Here is an 11,896-nt window from a genome sequence, read left to right on the forward strand (position 1 = left end):
TGTTTGTATTTGTGACTATATATGACAAATGAAATAGTTGTGAAATAGTTGTGAAATCTCATGGGTTCTGCAGCATGTCCTGGTAGGTTTTTTTAGCTCTTTAAGTACTTCGTACATAGTAGACAGTTTACATGTGTGGTTTAATTAAGTTTCAAATACTAGGGTTTATATTTGGCGTTATATTTATTTATTTACAGGAGTTTTTGGATTTAATAATTAAGAAGACAGGGAAAAAGACAATTTTCACAGCAAATTTATAAATTAATGTACTTTATAAAAGCCAGAAGGTTCCTTCCACCCAAAGTTTTTCCATTCTGCTATATGTGGACAATCTCATATTTGAGGATTATTTTCTCCCATTGACTTTATCAATAAAAAGCAATATCTAGTTTAAAGGAGATAAAATGCTACTTACTGAACTATGTTACCCATTTAAGCAGGGTTAGGTACCCAAACTGCTTCTGTCAGATTCATGGATTTCAAAATGCGAATTAAAGTACATTTTCTGCAATTATGACCTTGAGCAACAGTAAAAGTAAATTCAATGCAAACAGAAATCTATCTTGGATGCATTACGCAGAAATGCCAAAGGGGCGTGACTGCAAAAGGGAACATTGCTGCAGGTAAGTGTTCAGAGATGTACAGAGAAAAAAGTGTTTGCTGCGTTATTCACTTTGAACAACAGAAACAAAGAGTGTAGGACTAAATAGGCCTTTCAGGCCACAGAATCCTGTCTCTTTCTCTGCTGCATGTAAATTTACTATAAACCAGTTGGCTGTATTTATGAGACCTCTGAGTTTGAGTCATAGCACGCCTCCGTTTCTTTACAGGTAAGCATTTTAGTGGCATTTCAAAGATGGAATGCTCCAACAAAAACACCCTGGAAGCAGATGAGTGTACTTGCAGTACAGTACAACTCCTCCTTCCCCAGGGCGCCTGAGACATTGCATGCTTCTTTGGAGAATTAAGTATGCTTTGATGTATGGGAAACAGTATGAAGGGGACTAAATTCCACCAGATGAAATAGGAATATATGGCACATTAAAGCATGAAAGAAAAGCCGTATAAAAATACTGTGGAAAATATATTAATTTTCATAGAATCATAGAATGGTTTCAGTTGGAAGGGATCTTAAAGATCATCTAGTTCCAACCCCTCTGCCATAAGCAGGGACACCTTCCACTAGATCAGGTTTCTCAAAGCCTCATCCAATCTGGCCTTGAACACTTCTGGGGATGGGGCATCCACAACTTCTCTGGGCAACCTGTTCCACTGCCTCACCACCCTCAAGGTAAAAAATTTCTTCCTTCTGTCTAATCTAAATCTGCCCTCTTTCAGTTTAAATCCATTGCCCCTTGTCCTATCACTACATGCCCTTGTAAAAAATCGCTCTCCAGCTTTCCTGTAGGTCCGCTTTAGGTACTGGAAGGCTGCAATAAGATCACCCCAGAGCCTTCTCTTCTCCAGGCTGAACAGCCCCAACTCTCTCAGCCTGTCTTCAGAGGAGACGTGCTCCAGCCCTCGGATTACCTTTATGGCCCTCCTCTGGAGCCACTCCAACAGGTCCATGTCCTTCTTATGTTGGGGGCCCCAGAGATGAGTGCAAGACTCCAGACGGGGTCTCACGAGAGCAAAGTAGGTGGGCAGAATCACCTCCCTCCACCTGCTGGCCATACTTCTTTGGATGCAGCTCAGGATACGATTGGCTTACTGGGCTGCAAGTGCACATTGCCAGCTCATGTTGAGCTTCGTATCAACCAACACCCTCAAGTTCTTCTCCTCAGGGCTGCTCTCAATCTATTCTCTACCTAGCCTGTATTTGTGCTTGAGATTGCCCTGATCCACATGCAGGACCTTGCACCTGACCTTGTTGAACTTCATGAGGTTTGCATGGGTCTACCTTCCAAGCAAGGTCCCTCTGGATGGCATCCCTTCCCTCCAGTGTGTAGACCACACCACACAGCTTGGCGTCCTCAGCATACTTGCTGAGGGTGCACTCGATCCCACTGTCCGTGTTGCCAACTAAGTTAAACAGTGCTGGCCTCAGTACTGACCCCTGAGGAACACCACTTGTCACTGGCCTCCACTTAGATATCAAGCCACTGACTGCAACTCTTTGAGTGTGACGAGCCAGCCAATTCCTTATCTACCAAGCAGTCCAACCATGAAATCTGTGTCTCTCCAATTTAGAGACAAGGATCTCATGCGGGACAGTGTCAAATGCATTGCACAAGTCCTGGTAGATGATGTCTGTTCCTCTTCCTTTATCCACCAATGCTGTAACCCTGTCATAGAAGGCCACTAAATTTGTCAGGCATGATTTGCCCTTAGTGAAGCCATGTTGGCTGTCACAAATCACCTCCTTTTTTCCCATGTTCCTTAGCATATTTTCCAGGAGGATTTGCTCCACGATCTTGCCAGGCACAGAGGTGAGACTTACTGGCCCGTAGGCCAGGTCTTCTTTTTTTCTGTTTCTTAAAATGCAGCTTATGTTTCCCCTTTTCCCGTTTGTGGGAACTTCACCGTACTGCCATGACTTCTCAAATATGATGGCTTAGCAACTTCATCTGCCATTTCTTTCGAGACCTGCAGATGCATCTCTTCAGGTCCCATGGACTTGTATACCTTCAGGTTGCTTAGGAGAACATTAGGATTGAGACCTTCTACAGTGGGCGATTCTTCATTCTTCCAGTCCCTGCCTTTGCCTTCTGTGAATTGGGTGGTGAGGCTAGAGCTCATGCCAGTGAAGACTGAGGCAAAAAGGTCATTTAATACCTCAGCCTTCTCCATATCCCAGGTATCCAGGTCTTCCGTTTCATTCTGGAGAGGGCCCACCTTTTCCCTAGCCCTCCTTCTATCACCAAAGTACCTATATAAGCTTTTCTTGCTGCCCTTGATGTCTCTGGTCAGTTTTAATTCTATCAGGGCTTTAGCTTCCCTAACCTGACCCCTGGTTGCTTGAATAATTTCTCTGTATTCCTTCCAGGCTACTTGTCCTTGCTTCCACCCTCTGTAGGCTTCACTTTTGTGCTTGACTTTGTCCGGGAGCTCCTTGTTCATCCATGCAGACCTCCTGGTGTTTTTGCTTGACTTCCTCTTTGTTGGGATGCACCGCTCCTGAGCTTGGAGAAGGTGATCCTTGAATATTAACCAGTTTTCTTGGGCCCCTCTTCCCTCCAGGGCTTTATCCCATGTTACTCTACCAAGCACATCCCTGAAGAGGCTGAAATCCGTTCTGAAGACCAGGGTAGTGAGCTTGCTGTCCTCCCTCCTTGTCATCCTAAGGATCTTGAACTCCACCATTTCATGGTCACTGCAGCCAAGGCTGCCCTTGAGCTTCATGTTCCCCACCAGCCCCTCCTTGTTGGTGAGAACAAGGTCCAGCATAAGACCTCTCCTTGTTGGTTCCTCTGTCTCTTGGAGAAGAAAGTTATCATCAACGCATTCCAGGAACCTCCTGGATTGCTTATACCCTGCTGTGTTGTCTGTTCGATAGATATTAGGGTGGTTGAAGTACCCCATGAGGACCAGGGCTTGTGAACATGAGACTGTTTCTATCTGTCTATAGAGGGCCTCATCCTATCCTCATCCTATAGCAGACCCTCACTACAATGTTACCTGTCCCTGACCTCCATTTAATCCTGATCCATAAACTCTTGGTCAGCTCCTCATCCATACCCAGGCAGAGCTCCATGCACTCCAGCTGGTCATGGACATAGATGGTGACACCTCTTCCTTGTCTCCCCTGCCTGTCCTTTCTACAGAGCCTGTATCCTTCCATTCTGACACTCCAGGCATAGGATTCATCCCACCACCTTTACATGATGCCAGTATGATCATAGCCCTACAAGTGTGCACGTCTCTAATTCCTCCTGTTTATTCCCCATGCTACGTGCATTTGCATAGAGGCGTTTAAGTTGAACCCCTAATGAAGCTGTCTCACTGACTGCATTGGCTGGAATTCCCTTCTACTGCTCTTTAGGAGCTTTCGGCTTGTTTTGACCCAGTCTGATATTATTTCCCTTCCCCTTCAAGTCTAGTTTAAAGCCCTGTCAATGAGCTCCCCTAGCTCATGAGCAAAGACCCTGTTTCCCCTTTGAGAAAGGTGAATCCCATCTGATGCCAGCAAGCCTGGTGCCGTATAGGCCATCCCATTATTGAAAAACCCCAAACTGTAGTGGTGACACCAGCCATGGAGCCATGTGTTAATAGACTGGATGCATCTATTTCTTCCAGTGTTGCTGCCCGCAACTGGAGTGAGAGAGGAAAATGTAACCTGTGCTCCAGATCCCTGTACCAACTGTCCCAAGGCTCTGAAGTCTCTTTTGATCCCCTTAGACTACGTCTTGTGGTTTCATCACCACCCACATGGAACAGCATTAATGGGTAAAAGTCCGAGGGCTGTATCAGGCTGGGAAGTTTCCCAGCGATGTCCTTGACCCAGGCCCCAGGGAGGCAGCTGACTTCACTAAAAGGAGAATCCAATGGCATATTGGACCCTCTGTTCCCCTCAGAGGGGAGTCGCCTACAACTATGACCTGTCTTTTCTTCCTCATGGAGGTAGTCACGATATGAGGATAGGCCTTTCTGATCCTGGCAACACAACTGGTGTAGATGGACTGACCGTCATCTATTGACTGACCTTCCATCTCCAGAGCCTCATACCCATTTGTCCTGGTTTTAGCTGGGACCAGGATTAGCTCTTCTTTTTAGCAGCTAGAAGAGCTCCGTGTTTTGGTTTTACTCAGAGGCTCACTCTGAGAAGAATGCTGATAGTGCACTGATGTTTATAGATGGCACTGAGGTCTCAAGGACTTTTCAGTCTGCTGGGTTCTTGCCAGTGTGCAGGAGCACAACAGGATAAGGGGGGATCATAGCTGGGACAAGGGGTCCACGACTCTCCTTACGATTTGTACCTGAACTTAAGATTGAGGGCCAAATTGGCCGATTAGTATTCCATATCATGCAGCGTCATGCCCAGTATAAGAGTCAGGGTCAGCCGGAAAGAAAAGCTTTTGCCCTTCCGGGACTCTCACTTTCGGGTGCTCAGAGTGTTTTCCCTCTCTCTCTCGCTCTCTGTCTCGGGGCCTCCCGTTCGTCCAGGATTGCGGTATCGAGTTCTATCTGTTTCGGGATTGCAGTTTCGGGACAAGACGGGCCTCGGTCAAGGGGTGGTGAGCAATTACACCGTACATCACTCGTTTGCATATGTTTATCCTTGTACATATCTGTATATACATATATTGGTAGCGGTAGTAGTAAATTGTTCTTATCTCAACCCTCGGGTCTCTTTTCTTTTTCCTCTTTGATTCTCTCCCTCATCCCTGAGGTGTGGGAGGGTGAGAGGGGACTGTGTCGGGTATAGTTGCCGGAGCAGCCTAACCCACCACACCATTGTACCTGGGAGGGAGAGGTGGGCAAGGAGGGTGTTCGCCCGCTGCCCTGAGCAGGGGCTTGCCTCCATTCACTCCTCTCCTTTAAGCTACTGCCTTCTGCCTGGTGGAGGGAGGATACAGGATCCCCTTGATCCTGAATTTTTCTGGTGGCTGTTCCTACTTCTGTCTCAGGTTTGGCAGAGCATGCTTCCACCAGTCTCCCTCTTTCTTGGGCTCCCTGATGGTCCTTAACCTTTCTACTTCCTCTCTCAGCTCTGCCACCATGCTGAGCAGATTGTCCACCCAGTCACCCCTCACACGGCTGTTCTCACCACTGCTGTCTCTCACCAGTGAGTGGCTCTGGCACTCCCTGCAGCTGAGTCCTGGACAGCTGCATGTTTTTGTGGGAGCTTTGTCTGGGTTGTCACATCCATCCTGGTAAGTTCAGAAGACATAGCTTTCTGCTGGGAGGATACCATAGCTAAGCTCCTTCTGAGAGGGTGATAACCACCAATGGAACTAGCAGAATGACTATGGTCTTCCTGTGCACCCCGCTGCACAACCTGTGGTTGAAACTGCTGCCTCACACCCTAGCTGACGTGTCATGCCCTGTTGGCAGTGCTCCTGGTCACTCGTGCTCCCTGGGCTACTTTTTGTAGGGATGGGGGAGGCTGCCGGTGTTCTGGCAACACCCAGGCCTTGTCAGCATCTCCCATGAGAGCTGCCAGCTCCTGGGGGTTCTCTCTGCTCCCCTGGCATTTCCCTGCCTCAGGAAAACCCCCTGTGCACCAAGATCTGCTGCTGCCCAGCGGATCGGGCCGGCTCCGGAGCAGCTCCCCATGTCTGTTTTCTCTGATAACTGAAAAGTAAGTTTCTGAACTAGAAGCTGAACTTCTCTAATATATGCTGGTGACCAAAGGCTGGCCTCTGTGTGAAGGTGTACTGAATCAAAATGCTGTGGATATCGCTATCTCAAAAACATCTTGCTAGCAGAGGTCAAAGCTGGTGGGAAGTTCAAGAGTTTGTGGAACGAACTTACTTGGCAGTGCTTTAGAGACCTGGGCCAGAAGTGTGCGATGAATATCAAATCTCACTGACATAGCACTGCTTTATTATGTTAATGCTAATATCTACCCTTACTGAAGAGTTCTCCAGAATCTGACATTCACCAAACATTCCTGTAAGATTCCCATTAACACATATTAGCTAGCCTGCATCTGGAGTACAGGGAGTTTAGGTTTTGGAGGTTTTTTTTTAAGATGTATCTGGAGCTGTTTTACACCCTACTTTATGAAAAGTGTTCTGCATGTCAAAGCCTTCCATGGAATGAAGTTCTATGGCAAGCTCTATTTCGTAATCATTGTTTCACACACCAACAATTGCTGTCAATAGCTCCTATAATAACCCATGAGTGCCTGCTAAGGATGCTGCTGCCATAGCGCAGTCTGATGAGAAGAAACAGTTGTAACTGACATTTCTTGTGAGAAAGAAGAATACATGCTAGGAATTGAGTTGTGGAAATCTTTTATGTTACTGTTTTATAATTAAAGAATGGAAAGGACTGCACCTGTTTAACTGTGAATTATACTTCATGTATTCTTTTGTCATGGATGAATATCTTCACAGAAAACCAAGTCTTCAAAGCTTGTTGTCCTGGAGATTTGTTATGCTTTCAACAGGGAAGAGAAAAAATAATTTGAAAAGCAGAGAAAGTTAAGACTGCTTAAACATGCCCAGAGTTGCACTAAGACTCAAATTTCACCCTGTTCTGCTGGGGTTATTTGGGCTGGGAGTTATTGTGTTGAGTTTAGCTTTTCCTGGTAAAGCAATTATATTCAGGCTCAGTGTTTATACTTGCTTTTAAAGGATTAAATTCAAGCTGCAGTTGAAGGGGTGAAAGTCATCTGGCCTTTTTCCCCCACATTTAATTAATTACAATTGAACCCTGAGGGTAAAACTTATTAATGAAATGTAAATGTAAAATTATGCTACCCTGGACAAACAAATGTGCTGTGCCAAGAAATCCATTAGCTGAGTTTCTTATTTTCTCCTTAAACCCTTGGTATTCAAGGGACATTGGGAGGGAAGCAGACCTGGACAGAGGACTCTGAATTACAATACTGTAGGAACTGTAGTTTCCATCTCTTGTTCTGTAAACTCATCCTGTTTTCACATCATTTTGATTACATTTCCTTCAGTGTTTTTAGGAGATATTAAAGATGAGATGAAGAAATAAACAAAGACACAAACCCTTGAGTGTTTGGATAAACAACAGTGTATCCTATTTCTTATTTTAATCTATGCCATTCTTATTTCAAGGCAGTCTGACACATTAAATGTGCCAAGGTTCAATATGTCAGAACATATAGCAGCATTAAAGTAGAATAAATCTGAGTATACAACCCTGACAAAAAGAGATACAATTCACACAGACTAATCAAAATTTTAAATTTAACACATTTTTAATGTGGTGGATTTTAAAGACTGTTTGTTTTTCCTCTGCTGCTTTTGAAGAATTTTTCCTAATGTCATGGTTTGATGTGGAGGGGGGGGTGGTTCTGGTGGCAGGAGAGGGATTTTGCTCCCTGCGACCTCCCCGGTTTTGGATCCGGGTTAGGCTTAGTTCTGGCCACCGGATCAGACTGCCATCCCCCTCGGGGTTGAGCCAATAGGGCGCCTCTGCGAATTGCCCTATTTAAGTCAGGACAAGGGAACCGGAAAAGGTGCTTCGCCCAGGATCGACCAGAGAAGGGAGGAGGGCACTGCCCCCGCTCCCTGGCTCCCGGCCGGGCAGCTGCCTGCGTCGGGCCGGCGCCGCCCATGGAGAATGGCGGCGGCGGAGCCAGCTGGGGAACTCGGGGGCACCCCACTCCCAGGGTGCCCACTGGGCTGAGTTCACCTGGAGAGGACTGAGATCTGAGAGAAACAGCCGCATCGACAGCAGGTCAGTGAGGATGGAGCGGGAGGAGGTGTGCCGGAGCCGAGTTTCCCCTGCGGCTGATGGTGAGATAGCAGGCTGCCCCCCTGCAACCAGGACGGCCTCGGTGGAGCAGCGACCCACTCGCAGCCCGTGGGGAGAAGATGCCTGAGCCCGAGGATGGTCGTGTTGGGGGCACGGCAAGGCAGAAAGGCATCTGGAGTCTTTGTGACGACCCACGCCGGAGCGAGTGGCTACAGCTCCCTAAGTACCCGAGACTGTGGTATAGCCCACACCGGAGCAATCTGTGGGGAAGGATTGTTTCCAGTGGGCTGGACTCACGTTGGAGAAATTTGTGGATTTTTCCTCGTGGGTAGGGGATCCATTGGAGCAGGGGAAAAGGGTGTAAGGACTCCTTCTCCTTTAAGAAAGAAGCAGCAGTAACAGCACGGAATGAACTGACCTGCACTCCCCCAGTCCCTGCCCCCTGTGCTGCTGGGGGGAGGAGGTAGAGCCGGGAGGAAAAGGAAGGTGGGGGGGGGAAGGTGTCGGTTTTAAGATCTGGTTTTGTTTCTTTCTGTCCTCTCAAGTAATCGGTTTTTTATTTCCCTTTGTCCTTCTAAGTAATCATTAATAAACTGTTTTGCTTTGAGAAAAGCGCTGCCTGTTTTGCCCAGGACCATGGTTGGTGGGTGCTCCCTCTGTTCTTGCCTCAACCCTCAGTCCTTTTGTTTTTTTTTTTTTTCCTTCTCTCCTCTCTACTTTATTGGAGAAGGAGAGACTGTGTGAGTTTTAGTTGCTGGATCAGCCTAAAACCACGACACCTGACAGAGGGTATAATGTAGCAAGCTGATATTTCCAGTAGCCAGGATGCTGGAGCATCCTTGATAATCCGGTGTAAAATATTGCTCTGGATTCGTATAGCTTTGAATTGTCCCCTTCGAAATTTGTGTTACTTTATCTACAGTCATTGCAAAACCATTTTTGTTTTATATATTATATGTTTTCCTTTTTTAAGTAAAATTAAATTGAATTTATTTTTCTGTCAACTATGTTGCTGAATTGTCTTTTTGGAATGTTTAACAATACTGAATGTTGTTTTTCCTACCTAATCAACTAAGAATGTGCATCTGTAAATTTAGTCTCTTGTCTTCCAGTACCTAAAGGGGGCCTACAGGAAAGCTGGAGTGGGACTTTTTACAAGAGCATGTAGTGACAGGACAAGGGGCAATGGCTTTAAACTGAAAGAGGGGAGATTTAGATGAGATCAAAGAAAGAGATTCTTCACTGTGATGGTGGTGAGGCACTGGAACAGGTTGGCCAGAGAAGCTGTGGATGCCCCATCCCTGGCAGTGTTCAAGGCTAGGTTGGATGAGGCTTTGAGCAACCTGATCTAGTGGCAGGTGTCCCTGCCTATGGCAGGGAGTTTGGAACTAGATGATGTTGAAGGTCCCTTCCAACACAGCTCATTCTATGATTCTATATCCATGTTTTGAAAAAGCTGAACCATACTAGTTCAGTTTTCATCTCTAGTAAAAATTACTATTATTTCATTTTCATACTCCTATTTATCATTCTTTTTTTCCTAACTGGTTTGTGATCCATCTTAAATCTTACTTCTTATTGTGTGATTATTAATACTTCCCTTAAAACCTTTTCTCCAAGGACCCTGTCAAAAGGAATTTGAAGATCCCAATGAATTATATCTACTTGTTTCCTTTAATTGTCTTAGCCTTCTGCAAAAATAAGAATACATACTTTTATAAAGCTCATGCCCAATGACACTTATTATTTTGACTATACCACCTGATATTTTCGTGTTTTGCTATGCTATTCTTGTTCACTTTCTCAGGAATGAAGTAAACACCTTTTTTTTCATCTTTGGCACTCTTTAAATTCTAGTTTGACCATTTTCCAAATATCTAGAGAAAATACACTGCACATTTATCTGGAATTAGGGATGTTGTGTTACACTGAATTTGCTTAACTCATTTACTGATTTACTGCTATTAAATTTTAACTCTGGAAACATGTATTTCTTCCAACAAAATGTTTTAAACTTACATAAATTTTTCTAAAATTTATTTTTATGCCTACCAAGTTTTGGTCTGTCCTGTATTGATCTTTTATATGAATTATTATAAAAGTTAATTTAATGATATCAAATCTATTTAAGTATGCAACTGTGCCATGCTTAGCTCCCAGCTGAGGTTAACGGTGATAAGGGAAGCCTTTGCTGTATCTGCAGAGTGTTAATAGAGAACACTTCCTTTATCATTCCAGCAACAGTCTTAGTCCTATATAGAGGAGGTGCTGGCTTTTCTTGGAGGTTAGCAGTTTTGTGTTTTGATCTAGGCTATTTTTGCCCTGCATTCTGCTAGTTAGAAAAAAAGTGTGATTGTGTAAAAGATTTAAGCAGGAGCTAATGTATCTTTACTGATCTTTTGACACTTTACACCAATAAATGTTTTTCTTGAAAGCTGTTAACCAATAGTTTTCTTACTTAGGATCTAGTTTAATGTTGGTGGGAGTCACCAACAGAATCCATTTGAGCTATCTTTGATTTCACGTCTCCTACCAATTCACTTTATGAAAACTCTGAAAAAGATCCATGACTTTTTTTTCAGGGCTTGCAGTCTGTGCTCTCGAAGATACTAAAACTGAAATAGCTGGTAGCAGGATTTTATTTCAAGGCATGGTAGCAGAAAACTGGTGAGTGCTTTCTGTTTACATACATACCAAACCATGTCATTTATATACTCCTGCATATAACGAGCTTCAAAAGGATCCTAAATGCATTATGGCTTTTATATGGCTGAGAGCTTAATTCAGAACTCATTCAAATTAAGATAATTATCTACTGATTTTGGTAATCTGTAGTAAATTACATTAGCAAAAAAACCTGTTTTGTAGTAGTTGAGGGAATTAAAGTTAATATTTTAAACCGTAACTAACACAGTTAAAAGAGATTACCAAGACAACTGGGAAAGTGTTTCAAAGAAAGAAGAAAAAAGATGAAATTCCAAAATTATGCATAAGTGCATGGCTTGGATGAGATACAGAAGTATAGCTTCACGTGACAGAAGATGTGGAGGAAGAGGTGTTTGCACCAACAGTGATCAGATTGTGTGTACATACTGCTTTAGAAAAACAGAAACTGAGGACTCCCTGAAAGACCTTTCTTAACAGGAACAAGCCTTTGTTTGCAGCACGGCAGCTCTTGAGCTATCACGCCTTTCATTTAAGACATGATTTTGATGAGCAGTGTTAATTTTACATAATCTTGTAAGATTTGTGCCTTAAACTGTGTTTTTATTTCAGAATCAGGGCCTGAATGACGCATTGTTTCTAAAGAAAAATACCAACATATTTTCTAAAATACCTTCCTAGTCACCTAGCTAAGATGAAGCCACAGTTTATGTGTTTGGACTTGCTGAGATAATTTGTGAACGTAGTCCCTATTTCTGTTGACGTTTCAAAGCTAATTTTATTTTAAAAAAGTATTTAGGTATAGCTGACACTTTCGAAGTCATGGGATCATGTTTTCTCCTTTGTGCTGTTTAGGATTTTTACAATGTATTTATTTGTTTGTTTGTTTATATTT

Source organism: Tauraco erythrolophus, chromosome 5 (genome assembly GCF_009769465.1).
Source record: "Tauraco erythrolophus isolate bTauEry1 chromosome 5, bTauEry1.pri, whole genome shotgun sequence".
NCBI classification, from domain to species: domain Eukaryota; kingdom Metazoa; phylum Chordata; class Aves; order Musophagiformes; family Musophagidae; genus Tauraco; species Tauraco erythrolophus.